Source organism: Phyllostomus discolor, chromosome 10, assembly GCF_004126475.2.
Source record: "Phyllostomus discolor isolate MPI-MPIP mPhyDis1 chromosome 10, mPhyDis1.pri.v3, whole genome shotgun sequence".
NCBI classification, from domain to species: Eukaryota; Metazoa; Chordata; class Mammalia; order Chiroptera; family Phyllostomidae; genus Phyllostomus; species Phyllostomus discolor.
The window spans coordinates 59,046,650-59,070,713 of NC_040912.2; the positions used below are offsets into that span (position 1 = coordinate 59,046,650).

General features: G+C 37.9%; 1 protein-coding gene and 2 long non-coding RNA genes across 3 annotated transcripts in view; all 3 read right to left on the reverse strand.

The window, feature by feature from the left end:
* Positions 1-24,064, reverse strand: part of BMT2 (base methyltransferase of 25S rRNA 2 homolog) — a 186,671-nt gene that overhangs the window by 19,182 nt on the left and 143,425 nt on the right.
* Positions 688-10,485, reverse strand: LOC118497145. Its single transcript, XR_004899686.1, has 2 exons — positions 9,908-10,485; positions 688-801 (listed from the first exon to the last, which is right to left on the reverse strand). It is a non-coding gene; the product is annotated as an uncharacterized LOC118497145 (long non-coding RNA).
* Positions 18,075-23,935, reverse strand: LOC118497144. Its single transcript, XR_004899685.1, has 2 exons — positions 23,807-23,935; positions 18,075-19,384 (listed from the first exon to the last, which is right to left on the reverse strand). It is a non-coding gene; the product is annotated as an uncharacterized LOC118497144 (long non-coding RNA).

Consider the following 24,064-nt stretch of genomic DNA (forward strand, 5'->3'; position numbering starts at 1 on the left):
CCCAGTAGGAGGCACACAGGAGGCAACCACAGATTGATGTTCTCCTCTTCTCTTTCTTCCTCCCTTCCCCTCTCTCTCAATATAAATTTAAAATGTTTAAAAAAATTAAAAACATACACACATATATATCTGTTTTCTTATTTCTGAGTTTTGACAGTTATTTATTCTGGATAGAAGTACATAATCAGATCTATGACTTGAAAATATTTTCCCTAGGATTAGGGGTATCAAACACATTTTCACTGGGGGCCATAGCAGTCTCATGGTTGCCTTCACAGGGCCAAAATGATTTCAGAAATGTATAAATGCAACTATTCCTTAAGTGTTAAGGAGTTGAAATTACATCTGGCCTTTTGAAGGCAATTGTGAGGCTGATGTTGTCCCTGGTGAAAATGAGTTTGACACCCATCTTAGATTGTGACTTGTTTTTTCATTCTCTTAACAATGTCTTTTAAAGACCAGAAGCTTCTAAAAACATTTTTGATGAAAGCCAATTTATCAAGTTGTTCTTTCATAGCTTATTTTAATGTTATATCTAAGACATCTTTTCTTAATCCAACATCAGAAAGATTTCCCTTGATGTTTTCTTCTACAGGTTTTATAACTTAGTTTTTTTCTCATTTAGGTCTACAACCCATGTGAGTCCATTTTTGTGAGTGGTGTAAGGTAAAGACTGAAATGTTTTTCCTCTTGTATATGGATATCTAATAGTTCCAATCACCATTTGTTGAAAAGATTATGCTTTCCATTTTGGTTGAAAATCAGTAGTCCTTAAGTCTGGCCCTACTTATGACCCCTCTACTATATATTTCTTTTTTTTTTCATTTTTTAAATTTTATTTTAATCATTGTTCAAATACACTTTTCTCCCTTTTACTCCCAATCCAGCCCGCCCTCCTACCCCTCCCCACATCCCTCCCATTACCACCCTCCCCTTAGTTTTAGACCATGTGTACTTTAAGTTTGTTCCTGTGAACCCTTCCCACTGTCCCCTGAAATTCCCTCTACTCTCTTCTGTGGGCACTCTCAGCCTGTCCTCTATTTCAGTGTCTTTGGTTATATTTTGCTTGTTTCTTTGTTTTGTTGTTTAGGTTCCTGTTAAAGGTGATATCATGTGGTATTTGTCTTTCACTGCCTGGCTTGTTCACTTAGCATAATGTTTTCCAGCTCCATCCAAGCTGTTGCAAAGGGAAGGAGCTCCTTCTTTCTTTCTGCTGCATAGAATTCCATTGTGTAAACGTACCATAGATTTTTGATCCATTCATTTACTGATGGGCATCTTGGTTGCGTCCAGCATCTAGCTATTGTAAAATTATACTGCAATGAACATTAGGATGCATAGGTTCTTTTGGGTTGGTGAGGATAGAGTCCCAGCAGTGGAATCGCAGGGTCAAAGGCAGATCCATTTTTAGTTTACTGAGGAAGTTCTATAATGCTTTCCATAGTGGTTGTACCAGTCTGCAGTCCCACCAACAGTGCACTAGGGATACCTTTTCTCCACAACCTCTCCAAAACTTGTTGTTTGCTGCTTTATTTATGATGGCCATTCTGACTGGTGTGAAGTGGTATCTCATTGTGGTTTTAATTTGCATCTCCCTGATAGCTAGCGATATTGAACATCATTTCATGTGTCTTTGGATTTTCTGTATGTCCCCCTTGGAGAAGTATCTGTTCAAAGCCCTTTGCCATAGCTAGCAATATTGAACATCATTTCATGTGTCTTTGGATTTTCTGTATGTCCCCCTTGGAGAAGTGTCTGTTCAAGTCCTTTGCCCACTTTTTAATTGGATTCCTTGTTTTCTTAGAGTGGAGTCGTGTAAGTTCTTTATATATTTTGGAGAATAAACCCTTGTGTGAGGTATCATTGGCAAATATGTTTTCCCATACAGTTGGTTCTCTTTTAATTTTGATACTGTTTTCTTTAGCTGTGCAGAAGCTTTTAATTTGATGAGGTCCCATCTATTTATTCTTTCCTTTATGCCCCTTGCTCTAGGGGAGAAGTCAGTAAAAAAGTTTCTTCGTGAAATATCTAAGATTTTTCCTACCTACGTTCTCCTCTAGGACTTTAATGGTGTCACGTTTTATATTTCGGTCTTTTATCCACCTTGGATAAGGTAGGAGCTTTTTTGCACATAGCTGTCTAGTTCTCCCAACACCATTTGTTGAAGAGGCCATTTTTCCTCCATTTTATGTTGCTGCCTCCTTTGTCAAATATTAATTGACCATAGAGACTTGGGTTTATTTCTGGGCTCTCTGTTCTGTTCCATTGGTCTATGTGCCTGTTTTTTATGCCAGTACCAGGCTGTTTGATTACAGTGGCCTTGTAGTATAGTTAGTGTCGGGTATTGTGATCCCTCCTACTTTACTCTTCTTTCTCAAAATTGCAGCAGCTATTCGGGGTCGTTTATGGTTCCATATAAATTTTTGAAGTGTTTGTTCTATGTCTGTGAAATATGCCATTGGTACTTTAATAGGAATTGCATTGAATGTGTAAATTGCTTTTGGTAGTATGGACATTTTGATGATATGAATTCTTCCAATCCATGAACACAGCATATGTTTCCATTTGTTTGTGTCTTCCTTGATTTCTTTCCTGAGTGTTATATAGTTTTCTGAATATAGGTCTTTTACCTCTTTGGTTATGTTTATTCCTAGATATTTTATTTTTTTGCTATTTCAAATGGGATTCTCCTTTGATCTCTGCTTCTGCTGTTTCATTGTTGGTGTACAGAAATGCCTTTGATTTCTGGATATTGACTTTGTATCCCACTGTTTTGCCAAATTCATTTATAGGTAAAGCAGTTTTTGGTAGAGGCTATAGAATTTCTATGTATACTATCATGTCATCTGCAAACAGTGACAGTTTTGTTTCCTCCTTTCCAATTTGGATTCCTTTTATTTCTTTTTTCCTGTCTGATTGCTGTGGCTAAAACTTCCAGTACTATTGAATAGAAGTGGTAAAAGAGGACAGCCATGTCTTGTTCCTGATCTTAGTGGAAAAGATTTTAATTTTTGCCCATTGAGTATGATGTTGGCTGTAGGTCTCTCATATATGGCCTTTATAATGTTGAGGAATGCTCCCCCTATTCCCACGTTGCCGAGTGTTTTTTATCCTGAATGGGTGCTGTACCTTATCAAATGCTTTTTTCTGGCATCAATTGATATAATCATGTGGTTTTTTGTCTTTGCTTTTGTTTATGTGATGTATTACATTTACTGACTTGCGAATATTGAACCATCCTTGCATCCCTGGAATGAATCCCACTTGGTCATGGTGTATGATCTTTTAAATGTATTGTTGGATGCGGTTTGCCAGTATTTGTGGAGGATTTTAGCATCAATGTTTATCAGTGATATTGGCATGAAATTTTCTTTCTTTGTTGTGTCTTTATCTGTTTTGGATTTAGGATGATGTTGCCTCATAAAAAGAGTTTGGGAGACTCCCGTCTTTTGGATTTTTGGAATAGTCTGTGAAGGATAGGGTTAGCTCGTCCTTAAATGGTTTGTAAAAATTCTCCTGTGAAACAATCTGTCTAGGGCTTTTGTGTCTTCAGAGTTTTTTGATTACTGCTTTAATTTCTTTTGTTGTTATTGGTCTGTTCAGGCATTCTGCTTCTGTTTCATTGAGTTTTGGAATATTATATTTTTCTAGAAAGTTGTCCATTTCACCTAGGTTTTCAAATTTCTTGGCATACAGTTCTTTGTAGTAATTCTTACACTCCTTTGTATTTCTGTGGTATCTGTTGTAATCTCTCCTCTTTCATCTCAGATTGTGTTTATTTGGGTCTTTTGTCTTTTTTCTTGTTTTTAAAATATATTTATTGATTATGGTATTATACTTGTCCCATTTCCCCCCTTCTCTCCCCTCCACCCTGTACCCCCTCTCCCACCCACATTCCCCCCCTTTAGTTCATGTCCACGTGTCATACTTATGAGTTCTTTAGCTTCTACATTTCCCATACTATTCTTGCCCTCCCTATTTTCAACCTACATTCTATGCTACTTATTCTCGATACCTTTTCCTCTCTCTCCTCCCACTCCCCTGCTGCTAGCCCTCCATGTGCCCTCCATTTCTATGATTCTGTTCCTGTCTAGTGGTTTACTTAGTTCCTTTGGTTTTGCTTATGTGTGGTTGTTAATAATTGTGAGTTTGCTGTATTTTACTATACATGTCTTTTCTTTATCTTCTTTTCTTAGATAAGTCCCTTTAGCATTTCATAAATAAGGGCTTGGTGATGATGAACTCCTTTAACTTGACCTTATCTGAGAAGCACTTTATCTTCCCTTCCATTCTAAATGAGAGCTTTGCTGGATACAGCAATCTGGGATGTAGGTCCTCATCTTTCATGACTTGAATATTTCTTTCCAGCCCCTTCCTGCCTGTAAGGTCTCTTTTGAGAAATCAGCTGAGTTTGATGGGAACTCCTTTGTAGGTTACTGTCCCCTTATCTCTTGCTGCTTCTAGGGTTGTCTCCTTTGTTTTCACCTTGGCTAATGTCATTATGATGTACCTTGGTGTGTTTCTTCTTGGGTCCAACTTCTTTGGGGCTCTCTGAGCTTCTTGGATTTCTCAGAAGACTGTTCCCTTTGCCAGATTGGGGAAGTTCTCCTTTATGATTTATTCAAATACATGCTCAATTTGTTCCTTTTCCCCTTCCCATTCTGGTACCCCTATAATTCGGATGTTGGAACGTTTAAAGGTGTCCTGGATACTCTTAAGCGTTTCTCGTTTTTTTTGAATCTTATTTCAGCATGCTTTTCTGCTTGGTTGATTCTATCTTCCTTCTGGTCCACTGTACTGAGACTGAGATTCCTTCCTTTCACTATTGGCTCTCCTCTGAGTATCTTCCTGCATCTCTTTTATGGTAACCTGCATCCTTTCATCTAATTTGCACCCCAAATCAACCAATTCTGTGAGCTTTCTGATCACCAGTGTTGTGAACTGTGCATCTGATAGATTGGCTATTTCTTGGTCGCTCAAAAGGATGAGTCCTGGGGGACTCAATCTGTTCTGTTGGAAAGATGTCTTTAGTCTTTCCCTGTCTGTCTTCCCCGCCCCGCCCCCCCCCCCCCCCCGGTCTGGTCGCTCTTGGTACGGTTGGGGGCGGAGCCTTAAGTGTTCACTGGGGCTGGGCACCCGAGTCGCTAGATTGTGACGTTATATGTGGGGGCGGGGACGGGAGGGAACAATGGCGGTAGTTCCGTTCTCCTGGGATCTCAGTCCCTTCTCTGGGATCCTGGGCTGCAAGCTCTGGCCTGGTCCACAATCGCTACCCTCACTGTGTCCGCGAGCTGCAGCTTGCATACTCAGGGATCACCGCTGCGTTCTTGGCCCTGGATGGCTGTCGCGCCGATTTCGCGTCAAATTTTCCCCGACCTCCTCGTGCCGCTGAGCCGCACCAGCCCCGTGCCCGCCGGGCTCGTCATCTCCTACCAGTCTGGATGTACCTGTCTACTTCAACTTCTTGGATGTCCAAATTCCATTCAGATAAATCCTGTCAGTTCTGAGTGTTATTCTGTCTGTAAAGTATTGTTGTTCTAATCTTGTTGTGTAAGGTGGTACGGTGCGTACCCCTATTCCTCCATCTTGCCGGGAGTCCCTCTTCTCTTTTTTCTTGATGAGTTTGCTTAAAGGCTTGTCGATTTTGTTTATCTTTTCAAAGAACCAGCTCTTAGATTCATTGATCCTTAGAATTGTGCTTTTAGTCTCTATGTCATTTAATTCTGCTCTGATCTTGGTTATTTCCTTCCTTCTGCTTGCTTTAGGATGCCTTTGTTGTTGTTCATAGAGTTCTTGTAGACATAGGGTTAGATTGTTTGTTTGAAATGTTCCTAACTTTTTTAGGTGGGCCTGTATTGCTATGAACTTCCCTCTCAGGACTGCCTTGGCTGTGTCCCATAAGTTTTGGGTTGTTGTGAGTTCATTTTCATTTGTTTCCAGAACCCTTTTGATTTCTTCCCTAGTATCATTCTTGACCCATTCATTGTTTAATAGCATGCTATTTAACCTCCATGATTTTGAGTGTTTTGGGTTTTTTTCCTTCGGGTTGGTTTCTAGCTTCAGTCCCTTGTGGTCTGAGAAAATGCTTGGTATGATTTCAATTTTCTTGAAATTCTTGAGGCTTGTTTTGTGTCCTATCATGTGGTCTATCTTTGAGAGTGTTCCGTGTACATTAGAAAAGCATGTATATTTAGCTTCTTTTGGATGGAGGGCTCTGTATATATCAGTAAACTTCAGTTTACCTAGGGTATTGTTCAATGCCACAATATCTTTGTTGATATTTTGTTTGGAAGATCTGTCCAATATTGATAGTGGGGGTGTTAAAATCTCCCACTATAATTGTGTTACTGTCCATATCTTTCTTGAAGTCCTCTAAGATTTTCTTTATGTATTTGGATGCTCCTATGTTGGGTGCATATATATTTACAATATTTACGTCTTCTGGTGGATTCTTCCCTTGAGTATTCTGAAGTGACCTTCTGGGTCTCTCTTTATGGACTTTTTTGGAAGTCTATTTTGTCTGATATGAGTATTGCTACCCCAGCTTTTTTTTCCTGTCCATTTGTTTGGAAGATTTGTTTCCAGCCCTTCACTTCAGCCTGTGTAGGTCTTTTATCCTGAGGGGGTCTCTTGTAGACAGCAGATATGTGGGTCATTTTTTCTTATCCAATCAAGCTATTCTACGTTTTTTGATTGGAGCATTAATCCATTTACGTTAAGGTTATTATTGATAGGTACTTATCATTGTCTTTTATGTACGTGTGTTCCTCTTCTCTCTCTCTTTCTTTTCCCTCCCTTCTTTAAAAGCCAGTCCTTTTAGAATCTCTCTTGCAGAGCTGGTTTGGTCGAGGTGTATTCTTTTAGACTTCTTTTTTCTGGGAAGCTTCTTATTTGGCCCTTCTATCTTGATGAGGCCTTGCTGGATATAGTAGCCTTGGTTGCAGCCCTCTGGTCTCATTACCTGGAGTATTCTTGCCATTCTCTTCTGGCTTGAGGTGTTTCTATTGAGAAGTCAGCTGTTAGCCTTATTGTGGGGCTCCCTTGTATGTTACTTCCTGTTTTCTCCCTTGCTGCCTTTAAGATTCTCTCTTTGTCTTGAAACTTTGCTGTTTTAATTATGATGTTCTTGAGGTGGGCCACTTTGGGTTCCTCTTGATTGGAACTCTCTGTGTTTCCTGCATTGTGTGACATTTTTCTCTCATCAAATTAGGGATGTTCTCCGTCATTACTTTTTCAACTAGGTTTCGATTCCTTGCTCTTCTCTCCTTCTGGTATCCCTATTATACGGATATATTATGTTTCATATTGTCTTGCACTTCTCTTAATCCCTGTTCATTCTTTCTGAGCCTCTTTTCCTTTTCTTGCTCTTTCTGGATGCGTTTTCCTACTTTGTCCTCCAGCTTGCTGATTTGATCTTCTGCTTCATCGATCCTGCTTTTCATTCCTTCTACTGGTTCTTCAGTTCAGAAATTGTATTCTTCATTTCCATCTTGACCTTTGTAGAGAGTTTCTATTTCCTTTTTCAAGTTTATATAGTTTGCAGTGAGATTGATGTAGTTTCCCTCTAATTTCTGATAGCTCATTGTGAGTTCATTGAACTTCCTGGTAATCATTGTTTTGAAGTCTCTGATAGTTGAGTTGCCTCTATTTCATTTAGCATTTTTCCTGAGGCTTCCTCGTTTCCCTTCAGTTGGGGGTTGTTTCTTTGTTTTCTCATTGTTCGTGGGTTTCTTCTTGTTTCTTAAATTGATCTGTTCTCATTCCCTGTAATTATGGTGTGAACTTCTGTGGTTGAATATTTGTGAGATTCATTGGTGCAATCTCCTTCGTGTATCCTGGTGTTCACAGCTTCCCCCTACTCTTTTTTGTGATCATTGGAGGAGAAGGCAAAATGGTTTAAGACTGCAAGACAGTATATTATGATATTTACATTAGCAGCCAGTAGAGAAGAGATGGGTTATCCTTTGGCTCCTTATGGTGTTAACTGTTATCCTCCACCCCACTATCCACAGTTTAGAAAGGATGGAAAGAGGGTAAGACTCTTATTGGGGACAAGAGGAATTGTTAGTTGGATCTAGAAAGCTGTGAGGCTGTGGGAGGTCAGATTCTAAGGTAGGGTTGGGTTAAAGATAAGTATATAGGAGTAGTGTGTAAAAGAATAGAGTAGTATAGTTCAGAATAGTACTATACACAATAGTATAGTTCAGAAAATTGCAAGTGGGCTGGAGATCAGGTAGGGGTATTGAGTAGTATTTAAATTGTATGGCCTAGGCCTTATTAACATTAACAGTAATAGTAAAGTGACAGTCTTGTGGCAGAATCGACGAGATCTAGATAACAAGAATAAAGGTATAGAACCTTGAGAGGTGTATTAATGGAACACAGGTGAAGGATAGTAACTTATCAACACATCGTGACTGAGATACCAGGGGCAACCTATCAAATGACAGTATAACCAGCCAAGCAAAGAAGATTATAGAGAAGAAAAAGAATACCAAAAATATATTAAAATTAAAAAATGTCGGAAAAGTGAGAAAAAATAATACAAATTTACAGTAACTTGTAAGCTTAAAAAAGAGGAAAGAAAAGCAGAAGATGGAGTGCAGGAGAGATAAATTTGGAGTCGAAAGAATAATATTAGGATGAATGGAAGAGAATCATAAGGGATTGTGAGGTATAAAATAAGAATTGAAAATAAAATGTCACATAAAAACACAAGATAAAATGAATCAACCAACAAGAGACACAAAAAACCAAACCAAACTAAACCAAACCAAACCAAATAAAAAAAACCTCTTGTTGGCTTCTAACTGGCCAGACCAGTTTTTCTGATCTTGCTGGCTTCAGCTGGCTGAGGGACCTTGGAAATGCTTCTTTCTCTTCCCAGCCCGATCTCAGCAAGTCTGTCAGGTACCCTGGGCACTCCCAAGCACACTTGCTCTCTGGAGCTCACTGCCACATTCTTCCGGACTCTGGGGTCCCTGCAGGGTTCCAGCTCTATGATATCAGGAGGCACCCGCAATGTTTTGGGATTCACTACGCCCTCCCTGGGAATCGTATCATAAAAGGGCGCGCCCCTCCCCCAAACTTTTGAAATTCGGGCTCTAGGATCACCCTAAGTGCTGCGCCGTGACCCCTTCCAGGTTCACAGCACACGTGAGTCAGGCTTCCCACTGGTGTGCGAGCCGAGCCGTTCCAGGATCTGTGTTTTCCACCGATCTGCACTCCAACTGACCGGGCTAGGGGTGTTGGGCGCATTTCCTGGCTGCCCCTGGTCAGGCTGGCTGGAAATTTTTGAGTTACTGCTGTAGGAACGCACTAAGCGCCGCGTCCCTTTCGGGATCACAGCGCGCGAGTCAGGCTTTCCCCATGGGGTGCGAGCCGAGCCCTTTCCGGCTTTGTTTTCCACTGATCTGCACTCCGACTGAGCTAGGGGTTGTTGGTGCATTTCCTGGCCGCCCCTGGTCATGTTGGCTGGAGGCCCTCACTTCTCCCAGGACTCTGGGCAGGTGTTCATAGTCTCTGGGCGATTTTTTCCCAGTCCAACTGGCCAATCTGTTCCTTCAAACAACACGTTCTCCCCTAGAGTTGCTCAACCCCGTATTCAGGGGAGGGAGCAGCGACTCCCCTCTCCCGGTAGCCCTGAGGCAGACCCGGGAGCACCAGGGCCTGGGGACTGCACACCCCTAGGCCCCGCGCTGATCCCTGGGTCCCTTTGGTCCTGAAGCAGTCTCCTTACCGTCTGTGTTTTCAGTGATCGCAATAAGTTTTGATGTCCTGCTTTCAAAAGTGATTCGGTAACCTAGTCCACTTGCTTCTGTTTCTCTCCACCGATCCGCGAGTTTCCCTCCTCTTCACAGAAGCCAAGAAACACGCTGCCTAGAGTGAAGCCGCCATCTTCCCCCACTATATTTCATTGATAAGATAATCTTGATTATTGTAGCTTTAAAATAAAAATCGAAACCATATAGTATTACTCTTCAACATTGTCCTTTTTAAAGTTGTTTTAGTTATCTAGGTCCTAGAATCTGTGGCCTTAGGAATTCTACACAAATTTTAGAATCAGTTTTCCAAATTCTGCAAAAAAGCCTGCTAGAATTTTGGTCAGGACATCATTGCCTCTATGTATCAACTTTGGGAAAATTTACGTTCAAAATATAAAGTTTTCCAACCAATAAACATTGAATATCCCTCTTGTTATTTAGGTCTTCTTTATATCTCTCTCAATAACTTATAATTTTCAGTATACAGGTTTTCCCCCATCTTTTGTCAGAATCTATATGAAATACACATTTCATATAAAATATGGTTATATAGTATATATAATATTTCATATTTTTCTTTTACTTTTATTTAAATTATTGGGGGTGACATTGGTTAATAAAATTATATAGGCCTGAAGTGTACAACTCTGATAATATTCCACATTTTGGATGCTACTGTAAGTAATACTGTTTTTAATTTTAATTAACTGTGGCTAGTATATGTAAAGCTATTGATTTTTTAAAAAAATATTTATTTATTTATTTTCAGGGAGAGGGGAAGGGAAGGAGACAGAGAGGGAGAGAAACATGATTGTGTGAGAGAGAAACAGTTGCCTCGCACACACCCCCAACCAGGAACCTGGCCCGCAACCCAGGCATGGGCCCTGACTGGGAATTGAATTGGCAACCTTATGGTTTGGCAGGCTGGCATTCAATCTACTAAGCCACACTAGCCAGGGTTAAAGCAACTGACTTTTGTATATTGATGTTATACTTTGCAACTTTGCTAGTCTCACTTACTACCTATAGTCATTTGTAGATTGGAGGGAATAATCTAATAAATGATTAATGTCATCTGTAAATAAAGTCAGTTTTCCTTCTTTGCGATTTGAATGTATATTATTGTTTTTTCTTACTTCATTGTACTGACTAGAACCTAGAGCATATTGAATAAAGTGAGAGTAAATATCCTTATTTTCTTCTAGTTCTTGTGGTAATGGCATTTTTGTTTCAGTATTAAGTATGACATTAGCTGTAGATACCCTTGTCAAGTTGAGGAAATTGCCTTCAATTCCTTCTGAGAGTTTTTACTAGAAAAAAATGTGTGGGCTTTGTCGATGCTTGTCTGTAATTTGTCTATGATAGTATTCCACATTTTTGATGCTATTGTAAACAGCATCAAAATAGCACTGAGATGACATTTTTTAGAGTATTACTCAGGTGAAAAGAGTATTTTTTTGAACATTAATCCAATCTTACACTGCTAGAATACACCAAACTGAGACATGATGTATACCCCCTTTGAAATATTGTGAATGCAATATACTAAATATACTAAAAATTTAGTATACTAAATATACTAAAAATTTGTACAAACTTTTGTGTCTGCATTCATCATGGTGCACAACTTTAGTTATGTAATGTTTCTTTCTGGTTTTGGAATCAGGGTAATAGTCTCATGGATGAGTGGAAAGTAGTCCATCCATTTCAGTTTTATGGATGAGTTTGTGTGTTACTTCTTTAACTATTTCATAGATTTTACTAGTGAAGGCATTAGGGTTAGGATTTTGTGTGTGGTGTGAGAAAGTTTTTAACTGCCAATTAAATTTCTTTTACTACATTAAGGACTATTCACTTTATCTATTTCTCACGAAGATGAGGTTCTTGGTATGTGTCTTCCAAGAAATTTGTAAATATAATTTAAGTTGTGAATTTATGGCATAAAGTCATTCACACGACTTCTTATTGTTCTTTTAATAGACAAAATCTATAATGATGCCTTCTCTTTATTTTCAAATCAGTACAGCTAGAGGTTTATCAATTAATTGAATTCTCAAAAACAGCTTTTGCTGTAATCAACTTGCCTTCTATTAAATTAAAAAAGTTAAATTATTTGGGTAATATTGGTTAATAAAAGATTCAACTCTATAATACAAATACTTGTACATTGCATTGTATACTTACCACTCAAAGGCTAGTCCTTCCCATCACTATATATTTGACCTGTTTCACACAACTCTCCCCCCATTCCTCTCTGGTAAACACCTCACTATTGTCTACGCATATGAGTTTGTTTGTTTGTTCATTACTTTCTATTTAATATCTCACGTATAGTGAAATCATATGGTTCTTGTCCTTTTCCATTTCACTTGTTTCACTTAGCATTGACACTCTCAAGATCCATTCATGTGGGTGCAAATGTCAAATTTCACCCTTTTTGTGGCTAAATAGTATTCCATTTTATATATGTACTACATCTTTATACACTAATCCACTGAAGAAAACTTACGTTGTTTCCATGTCATGGGCACTGTGAATAGTAACACTGCAATAAACATAGGGGTATATATGTGTTCACAAAAAATGTTCTCAAAATTTTCAGGTAGATACCCAGAGGGGTGATTGCTAAATCAAAGGTAAATGCATACCTTTGAGGATCCTCCACGTTGTTTTCTATAGTGGCTGTAGAATATAGTGGCAATTTACATTCCTATCAGTACTTTATAAGGGTTCCTTTTTATCCACATCCTCTCCAACAGTTGTTATTTCTAGTCTTGTTGATGATAGCCATTCTACAGGTGTGAGGTGCTATCTCATTGTGGTTTTGATTTGCATTTTCCCTGTAGCTAGTGAATTTGAAAATCTTTTTATGTATCTGATGTCCATTTGTATGTCTTCTTGGGAAAAGTGCCTATTCAGGTCCTATGTCCATTTTTTAAAATGATGTTTTGTTGTTGTTGTTGTTGAGTTGTATGATCCTTTACGTACTTTTGATATTAGCCCCTTATTGAAGGTATTGTTTGCAAATACATTCTTCCATTTTGTTGGTTGCCTTTTGCTTGGTTGTTGGTTTCTTTTACTCTGTAGAAGCTTTTAGTTTGATGTAGTTCTGTTTATTTATTGTTGCTTTTACTTCCCTTGCCTTTGGGCTCTAGTTCACAAAAACTTCTCTGACACCAATGCCCAAAAGTTTAGCACCTATGTTTTTCCTACGTACTTTATTGTTTCAGGTCTTAATAATTAAGTCCTTAATCCTTTTTAATTTTTGTAGGCTGACTCAGAAAGCTGTCTAGTTTCATTCTTCTGCACATGGCTTTCCAATATTCCCAACACCATTTATTGAAGAGGATTCTTTTTTTTTCTGCACTGTATTTGTTTTGTGTGTGTGTGTGTTTTGGCTCCTTTGTCAAAAATTAGTTGCCCATATATGTGTGAGTTTGTGTCTGGACTGTCAATCTGTTCCACTGGTCTATTTTCTGCCAGTACCATACTGTTTTGATTATTGTAACTTTGCAGCATAATTTGATGCCAGGGAGTGTGAGATACATCCAGCTTTGTTATTTTGTTTCAGGATTGCTTCAGGTATTTGTGGTCTTTTGTAGTTTCATAAAAGTTTGAACCTTTTTTTTTTTTGTCTATTTCTTTGAAAAAAAAAAAAAAAGGCCACTGGGATGTAGATGGGGTTGCAACTAATCTGTATATTGCTTTAGGTATATAGCTATTTTAACTATGTTCTTTCAATATATGAACACATCTTTCCATTTCTTTGTGTCTTCTTCATTTCCTTCAACAGTGGTCTTTGTAGTTTATAGTGTATAGATTCTTGACATCCTTGGTTATGTTTATTCCTAGATATTAATTCTTTTTATTGCAACTGCAAATGGAATTGTTTCCATAATTTTCCCCTTGATTTTCATTGTTAGTATATAGGAATGCAATGGATTTTTATACACTGATTTTGTATCCTACCTTTTTACTGTATTGGTTTATAATAGTCTTTTGTTGGAACCTTTAGGTTTCCTATATTATACAGACTCATGTCAAGTGCAAAAAAGTGAAAATTTTGACTTCTTCATTTCCAATTTGGATGCTTTTTGTTTCTTTCTATAGCCTGATAGCTCTGGCTAGGACTTCAGTACTAAGTTGAATAACACTGGTAAGAATGGGTGTCCTTGTCTTGTTCCTGACTTTAGAGGAAAAGCTTTCACTTTTTCACACTGACTTTGATACTAGCTGAATGTTTGTCATAATGTGCATAATAATTATGTTGAGGTAATTTCCTTCTGTACTAATTTTATCAATTGTTTAAACACACGTGGATGTTGTACAACATCAATTGCTTTTTCTGCGTCTAGTCATATAATTATCTTTTATTTTGATAATGTGGTGTATTGTGTCCTATTGTTATTTGCATATGGTGAAACATCCTTGCATTCCTACGATAAACCCCACTTGATTGTGATGTGTTATATTCTCTTTTTAATGTATTTTGTTTAGGATTTTTGCATATATGTTCATCAGAGATACTGTCCTTGCAATTTTTATTGTTGCCCTTTGCTAGGTTTTAGTATCAGTATATGGTTGGCCTCATAACATGAGTTACAAGTATTATCTCTCCTTCAATCTTTTGGGAATAGTTTGAGATAGGTATTAAACCTTTGAATGTTTGGTAGAATTCACTAGGGAAGTCACATGGTCCTGGATTTATTTGTGGGGAGGTTTTGATGACTGCTTCAATTCAGATTTTCTAGTTTTCATGATTTAGTCCAGGAAGGTTATATATATTTAAAAGCTAGTCATTTTTCTTACATTATTGAATTTGGTGGTGTATAGCCTTTCATAGTATTCCTGTGTAGTCCTTTGTATTTCTCTGGTATCCACTGTAAGCTCTCCTCTTTTGTTTTGTTTTAAATGTATTTTATTGATTATGCTATTACAGTTGTCCCATTTTCTCCCCTTCACTCCCCTCCACCCTGCACACCCCCTCCCACCCACATTCTCCCCCTTTAGTTCATGTCCATGGGTCCTACATATAACTTGTTTGGCTTCTACATTTCCTACACTATTCTTGCCCTCCCCCTGTCTATTTTTTACCTACCATCTATGCTACTTATTCTCTGTAACTTTTCCTCCATTCTCCCCCTCCCACTCCCCTGTTGATAACCCTCCATGTGATCTCCATATTTCTGTGGTTCTGTTCCTGTTCTAGTTGTTTGCTTAGTTTGCTTTTGTTTTTGTTTTAGGTGTGGCTGTTAATGATTGTGAGTTTTGCTGTCATTTTACTATTCATATTTTTATCTTCCTTTTATTAGATAAGTTCCTTTAACATTTCATATAATAAGGGCTTGGTGATGATAAACTCCTTTAACTTGACCTCATCTGGGAAGCACTTTATCTGCCCTTCCATTCTAAATGATAGCTTTGCCGGATAGAGTAATCTTGGATGTAGATCCTTGCCTTTCATGACTTCAATAATCCTTTCCAGCCCCTTCTTTCCTGAAAGGTTTCTTTTAAGAAATCAGCTGACAGTCTTATGGGAACTCCTTTGTAGACAACTGTCTCCATTTAAAATTCTCTCCCTAATTTTAAACTTGGGTAATGTAATTATGATGTGCTTTGATATGTTTCTTCTTGGGTCCCACTTCTCTGGTACTCTCTGAGCTTCCCGGACTTCCTGGAAGTCTATTTCCTTTGCCAGATTGGGGAAGTTCTCCTTCATTATTTGTTCAAATAACTTTTCCACTTGTTGCTCTTCCTCTTCTCCTTCTGGTACCCCCTATAATTCGGATATTGGAATGTTTAAAGATGTCCTGGAGGTTCCTAAGCCTCTCCTCATATTTTGAATTCTTGTTTCTTCCTTCTTTTCTAGTTGGATGTTTCTTTCTTCCTTCTGGTCCACTCCATTGATTTGAGTCCCAATTTCCTTCCCATCACTATTGGTTCCCTGTACATTTTCCTTTATTTCAATAAGGAAATAGTGAAAGGTGTAGCCTTCATTTTTTCATCTAATTTGTGACCAAATTCAACCAATTCTGTGAGCATCCTGATTACCAGAATTTCGAACTGTGCATCTGATAAGTTAGCTATCTCTTTATTGCTTAGTTGTATTTTTTTCTGGAGCTTTGATCTGTTCTTTCGTTTGGGCCTTTTTTTTTTTTTTTGTCTTCATGCGCATGCTACATAGTGAGGGGCAGAGTCTTAAGTGTTCACCAGGGGTAACCCACATCACTGAGTTGTGATGAGGTATGTGGGGAAATGGTCCGAGAGCGAACAATGGCACTTGCTCTGCTCTCTGCTGGATTTCAGTCACTGCCCTACTTCCCATAAGCAAATTGGGCCCTTCTGGTGCTGATTCCCATGTGGGTGGTTTGTGTACGTCCTAGGACCCTGTGCATCTTTCCAACAAATTTTCCTGTCAGGCTGAAAGTTTCTCCCGCTGCCTCAACCCCCACAGGCGTTTTCAATCAGTGGTTTGAAGCTTTATTTCCCTGAACTGGGGCCCTGAGTTGCGCAGTCTGTCCCATTCCCCAGTTGTTTCTCCTGGTTTATCTGCTATCGAATGTGGGACCACCCAGTCTGCAATCTGCCACCTCGCTGGGTCCACCCACTGCTGCCTGGCTGCCCAGCAACAGCCTTGTGCAGCCCGCTGCACAATCTGGTGCCTCACTGGGTCCTCCAGCTGCTGCCTTGCCAGCCCTGGTCTTCCAGGCACCGCCTTACTGCATGTCCTCTCTGCCTAACTGCCGATCTCCACCCTTCTTACTGGTCTGGATGAATGTGTCTTCTTTAACTCCTTGGTTGTCAGACTTCCATACAGTTCGATTTTCTGGCAGTTCTGGTTGTTTTTGTTTTTAAGTTGTTGTTGTCCTTCTTTTGGTTGTGGGAGGAGGCACAGTGTGTCTACCTATGCCTCCATCTTTGCTGGAAGTCCTCCTCTTTCGTTTTGTAAGAAAAATATTATTTTTATTGTTGTTCAATTATAGTCATTTCCATTTTTCCCTCCTCTACTCTCCCCTGCCCCACCCATCTTCACCTCTCACCCTCAATCCTATCCTGCTCTGGTTTCTGATTTAGTTTGAGTGGGTTCTCTTTGTTTCTTAGTGAATCTAGCCAGAGGTTTGTCAATTTAATTATTCTTTTTCAAAGAATCAGCTCTCTTGTTGCTGAATTCCAAAAAATTTTGACGTATCACATTATCATTCTCATTTGTCTCTATATATCTTTTGGTCTATTTTACTTCTTCTTTGACCCAGTCAGTTTATTAGCTTATTATTTAACTTCCACATATTTGAATTTTCTCCAACTTTATTTTTTTGCAGTTGATTTCCAATTCTAAAGCATTATTGTAGGAGAACATGCATGGTATGATTTCAATTTTCTTAAATTTGTTGAGGCTAACTTTTGTGCCCCAACATATGATCTATCCTTGAAAATGTTCCATATGCACTAGAAGAGAATGAATATTCTGGTGTTCTAGGATAAAAATCTCTGCACTTATACATCATATCCATTTGGTGTAGTATGTCATTTAAGGCCAAACTCCTTAGTGTTTTTCTCTTTGGATGATGTATCCATTGCTGTCCATGGGGTATTTAGGTCCTTTAATATAATGGTACTTGGTCAGTTTCTCCCTTTAGGTTTGTTGGTAATTGCTTTGTATATTTTGGTGCTTCCAGGTTGGATGCAGGTATGTGTTATGTCTTCCTGATGCATTGTCCAATTTATCAGAATAAAAGTCTTTGTCTCTTACCACTTTTATTTTGAAATCTATTTTGTCAGATATAAGTACAGTGACATACACTCTTCCCTGGATGCCATTTCTTGGAAATTCATCTTCCACCCCTTTACTCTGAGTCTGTCTTTGTAGCTAAGATGTGTGTCCTGAAAGGAACATATAGTTTGGTCTTTTTTTTTTTTAATGCATCTGTTACTCTGTGTCTTTTATTTGTGAGTTCAATCCATTTAAGTGTAGGGTGATTACTGATATATAGAGGTTCCCTGTAGCCAGTTTATCTTTTGTTTTCTCATTGCTCTGTTTCCATTATTTATTTTTCCTTGTGTTTCTGTCTCCTATTTTAGCTTGCCGGTATTCTATGATTGTATTCCCTCAGTTTCCTCTATTTTATGATATATGTCTCAGTTCTTAAGTTTTGTTTTGTGGTTACTATTAGGTTCATGCAAAAAAGTTTCCTATGTACAAATGTCTTTCTTCTTATTATTGTACTTATTGTATCTTATCTCCACTTACCTTTGAAACGTCAGTCATTCCCTCCTTCCTCTTTATGTTTATTTTCACAAATTATCCCCCCCTTTTTTGCCATGCATTCATTTCTGAACTGTATAAGCTGTTTTCTTTTTGAAAACAAAAATGCCTTTACCTACTTTAACCTTTGTGTTATATTTATTGTTAAGTCCTACTCTGAACAAGGGTTGCAATTTCGTGTTGCTGTCAGTCACCTTGCTCACGGTTTTGTATCCTTTTGTCTTTTTGTTTCAGATAAAAGAATATCCTTATTTTCCATCATACAGATTATGTGATGGTAAATTTCTTTTCTTTTCTTTTTTAAATCTGGGAAAGCCTTTATTTCTTCTTCATATCTAAAGTATAATACTGTTGGATATATTATTCTTAGCTGGTAAGTTCTTCCTTTCAATATTTTGAATATTTCATTCCCCTCTCTCCTGTACTGTTTAGTTTCTCTTGAAAAAAAAATCTGATATGTTATTGTAATGGGGTTTTCATAGTATGGTACAGTCTTCTTTTCCCTGGATGCCTTGAGAATTCTCTTTGTCATAAAATTCTGAGAGTTTTGGGGAAAGTCTTTTTGAATTGAGATAATTATAGGTTCTGTTAACTTCTTATATTACAAGGTCCAGCTCTTTCTATATGTTTGGGATGTTTTCATCTATTATTTATTTGAACAGGCTCTCTATTCCATTCTCCATTTTCTTTTTCTGATATACCCTATACTCTCACATTGCTATTTCTAATGTATTCAGATAGTTCTCACAGAGATCTTTCATGTTTTATTTTTTACTCTCAATTCTCCCTCTTCTTCCATCTGAGTCATGTGTAGATTTCTATGTTGAATATCACTATTCTTTCTTCCTTCCTGTCTGCTCTATTTTCCTAAGTTCTCTAATTCATTTGTCATCTCATTTATTGAGTTCTTCAGCTTTAAAAATTCTGTTTGGTTCCTTTTTGCAGTTTCAGTCTCTTTCATAAAGTACATATTTTGTTTGTTGATTTTATTTCTGAGCTCAGTGAACTGACTTTGTGAGTTTTCTTGTATCGCTTGAAGTTTTTTGTATCTTTATTCACAGCAGCAAGCAATCTTGAATTCTCTGTCATTTAAATCACAATATTCCATGTCTTTGAGTTTACTTTCTGGAGATTTTTATTTTATTTCAGATCTACCTCATCTCCTTGGTTGTTCATAGTACATGATGTATTATTTCTCTGCCTTTAAAGTACTTGTTGCCTTTACCCTTGAACAAGTTGATAAGTAGAGTTCTTTTGTTTTCCAGTAGGTGGTGTTACAGTGCAATTTTTTTCTTACCTGTAGTAATGGGACTTCTGGGATTCTGTGGGGTGGTGTTGCCTCAGAGTGGAAAATGCCCTGTATTCCCTGAAGAGATGGGATCCCTTGTATAAGTGGTCTACTTAGCCTGAGGGCATCACCTCCATGGCAGTATGTGGCCAGCAATGGGAATCCAGGTCTATGAGTTCCCCACCCTGCTTTCTCGCAACTAGAAGTGATTGGCTGCATTGCACTATTTGAGGTGTCCCTGTTCCCTCTACCAGGTTCCATCACAATGGTTGGTCTGTGTTAGTGGAGGAAGTGGGCTGTTGCACATCTCTGGCTTTATTCTTTCTACTGAGTTCAGCTCAAATGAGTACACACCACTCCAGTAAAAGTGTTACTTCTACCCTTTCCCAACCTGACTCCACTGCTGTTGCCACTGCTGTAAACAGCAGGCTACAGGAAAGTGAGGGTTGGGCAGACTTACACATCTGTAGCTTTGTTTCTTTTTCCTTGGTGATGGTGGCTGCTTCACAGCAGCGCCACTGTTTGCACCACTTCTTGGCCACTGCCCCTGGGCTTGGCTTCAATGGGTACCAGCCTCTGATCTGCCAAGAGGAGGTTGCAACCCTTCTCCAGTGATACAGCATGTGCTGGAGCTGCCACAATTGTTGGAATGCCTCTGCAGCTCCCTCCCCTGTCATCTTTGCCCCCCGTGCCTCAGCTGCTCACTTCTAAAGCCCACCTTCAGATGTCTCAATGGCAGAGTCTTGGACATTTTTTGTTGAGCAAGGAATCCTTTGTTGAATTATAGTTGTCCAACCTGCTGTATCTTTAAAATAAGAGACTTAAGAGGTTTCCTCACACTGCCATGATACTGATGTCACCCAATTTTCACTTCTTTTTCTGAAAGTTTTCTATTTCATTAGATCAGATTTCTGCTCTTATCTTTATTACTTTCTTTCTTGTCCTTTGGATTTACTGTGTTTTTTCCCTAGTTGGAAAGCTGATCTCATTGCATTGAGATCTTCTTTTTCTCTAGTAGAGATGTTTAGTTCTGAAAAATTTCCAATAATACTACTTTATTGTCTTAGGCATGTTAGTATTTTATGTTTTTGTTTATCTTCATTTGAGAATGTAGCACAATTTTCCTGGTGAGTTCTTCTTTGATTAATGTTCTAATTGTTCTATCCATTATTGAGAGAGGGGTATTCAAATCTCCAACTTTAATTTTATAAATGTCTATTTCTCCTAGCTACTTTATCAGTTTTTGGGGTTATGTATTTTGATACTGTTATTGGCTGCATAAATATTTAGGATTGATTTGTACTCTTGGTGAATTCACCATTTCATTAATGAAATGACCCCCTTTACTGCTGTTAGTATTCTTTGTTCTGACATCCACTTTATCTGATTACAATAGCTACTCTAACTTTCTTTTATCCATTGTCCTGCTGTTACTTGTGTGTTTATAATTAAAGTGAATTTCTTATAGGCAGGATCAATTTGCATAATGCATTTTATTCAATCTGACAATCTCTGCCTTTTAATAGGGGTATTTAAGCCATAGCTATTTAAGGTGATTATTGATACATTTAGGTTTAAATCTGTAATTTTGCTATTTATTTTCTATTTATGCCACCTCTTCATTGTTTCTGTTCTTCCTTTTTTTCCCATCTTTCAAATGATCTGAATTTCTTCAATTCCATTTTATCTCCTTTGTTGGCTCATTAGCTCTAGTATTTATAGTATACATCTTTAATATATTAGAGTTTATCTTTAAATAGTATTTCACTACTTCTTGTATAAGAACCTTAAAATAGTATATCTCCATTTCTCCCTTCTCATTCTGTGTGCTACTGGTGTCCTACATTTTATTTTTACATACATTATAAACCCCACTCTATTATTTTTATTGAAATGGTCATATTAGTTTGCTAGGGTTGCCATAAAAAAATACCTCATACTTGGTGGCTTAAACAACATAGATGTATTATCATAGTTCTAGACGCTAGAAGTCAGCAGTCAAACTAATTCAGGGTTGGCATTTTTGAGGGCTGTAAGAAGAATGTATTCCATACCCTTCTCCTACCTTTTATTTGTTTCCTAGAAATCTTTGGTGCTCTTAAGCTTGTAGATGCATCATCCCACAGCCTTCATCTTTACATTACATTCTTCCTGTGTATGTATGTCAAAATTTCTCCTCTTTATAAGGTACATGGTCATATTGAATTAGGGCCCAATCTGATAACCTAATTTTAACTTGATTATCTCTGAAAAGACCCTATCTCTAAATAAAGTCGAATACTAGGGTTTACAACTCTAACATATCTTTTTGGCAGGAGTAGATTTAAGCCCTAACAATGAACAGTTATCTTTTAAAGATCTTAAATAATAAAAGTATATGTTTTTTACAGCTATGAAGTTATTCTTTCCTATACTCTTCATTATTATCTGCAGATTCGTATCTCCACCTGGCTGAAGCACTGTAGGAGACCATTCTGCATAGCGTGGGGCCAGCTCCCACCTGGAGATGCACAGGACCCATGCCCACAAATAGATTCTCTCCCGTGGAGAATATGGCCTGCAATGTACATAGGATGCTTTGAGTCTTGCTTTTGCTAAAAAACTCCCTCACCCTGAATTGAGATAGCAAGTGCTTACTGTAACTTCCTAAAATCCATGCTAAAACTCCCCAGTGTGGAGTGTAACTGGTTCAACCACTTTTCCCTTTTCATTTGCAAATATCCTTCTTCTGTGATGTGATTAGCAGCAGCATCTCCTTGTTTTCTGTAAAAGGTAACCACCTAAAGCCAACCTCTGCATAGTAAATGAGGACCATCATGTAATGTGATCAGAAAAAAGAAATAAAGGCCTGTCATGGCAGAGGCCGCAGCTTTTGGCTCCTGTTGAGAGCAAAGCCGTCCACCCTTTTCCTCCATAGGACTTGGTAGTCCATGTGGATGTCTCTCCCCCATCCACAATGTCACGGACGCCATGAGCTGGGGTTCATATCAAAGCACTTCTTTAACATTACTTATAATGCAGGTTTACTGATCTTGAATTCTTTCAGGTTTTGCATATCTTAAAAAAATACCTTATTTTGCCTTCATTTTGGAAGATATTTTCACTAAGTTTGGATCCTACCTGACAAATTTTTATCATCTTTTAGTCTTTTAACATGTCTTTTCATTTTATAAATCTTTAGCTACTTTTTAAAGACAGTTTTTATCACTGTTATTTTTTGGGGGAGGAGGTTTGATGTTCCTTGGTGTTAATTTTCTTTTTTTTTAAAGATTTCATTTTTTTTTTTTTAATTTTGAGAGAGGGGAAGGAAGAGAGAAAGAGATGGGGAGAAGCATCAGTGTGTGATTGCCTCTAGCATGCTCCCTACTGGGGATCTTGCCTGCAACCGAGGCATGTGCACTAGACTGGGAATCAAACCAGTGACACTTTGGTTCAAAAGCCAGTACTCAATCCACTGAGCCACACCAGCCAGGGCTTAATTTTTTTTTTTCTTTCTTTCTTTTTTTTTTCTTTTGGTGTGTGTGTGTGTGAGCTTAGGGTTTATTGAGCTTTTTGGATTTCTAGATTTATAGCTTTTATCAAGTTTGAAAATTAATTTCTTTAATCCTCTGCCCTTTTTTGGGAAACTCCAATTATGCCTGTATTTCACCATTTGAAATTTGGCCACTTGAAATTGTGATGTTCTTCCATTTAAAACATACTCTTTTCCATGTTTAATTTGAAGTAGTTTTATTGCCATGTCTTTAACTTTTCTTCTGTAATATTTAATTATCATTAGTTCCATGTAGTTTGTATTTCTTATATATTATAGTAAACCATTTCTAGAAATTAGATTTGCATATTTTAAAAGGTCTTCCATGTATTTACTTAACTAGTTGTACACATGGAATATAGTCAAAAAGCCCCTATTTTAATATTCTTGTTTTCTAATTTTTCTTTTTTAAGCATATTTTATTGATTATGCTATTACAGTTGTCCCATTTCTATTTTTTCCCTTTATCCCACTCTGCCTGGTACCCTCAAACTCTCCAACATTCCTTGTCCTTTAGTTCATGTCCATGGGTTGTACATGTAAGTCATTTGGCTTCTATATTTCCTATACTATTCTTAACCGCTCCTAGTTTATTTTGTACCTACCATAATATGCTTATTCCCTGTAATTTTCTCCCATTCTCCCATTCCCCCTCCGATAACTGTCCATGTGATCTCCATTTCTGTGATTCTGTTCCTGTTTAGTAGTTTGCTTACTATTTTTTTTAAGATTCAATTGTTGATAGTTGTGAGCTTATTGTCATTTTACTGTTCATAGTTTTGATCTTCTTTTTCTTTGATAAGTTCCTTTAATATTTCATACAATAAGGGTTTGGCAATGATGAACTCCTTTAACTTGACCTTGTTTGGGAAGCACTTTTACCTACCCTTCCATTCTAAAGGATAGCTTTGCCGGATAGAGTAATCTTGGATGTAGGTCCAAGATTACTCTATCATGACTTTCATGACTTTGAATAATTCTTTCCAGCCCCTTCTTGCCTGTAAGGTTTCTTTTGAGAAATCAGCTGGAAGTCTTATGGGAATTATCAGCTGATTTGTAGGTAATCGTCTTCTTTTCTCTTGCTGCTTTTAAGATTCTCTCCCTATCTTTAATCTTGGGTAATTTAATCATGATGTGTCTTGGTGTGTTCCTCTTTGGGTCCAGCTTGTTTGGGACTCTCTGAGCTTCTTAGACTTGCATGTCTATTATCTTTGTCA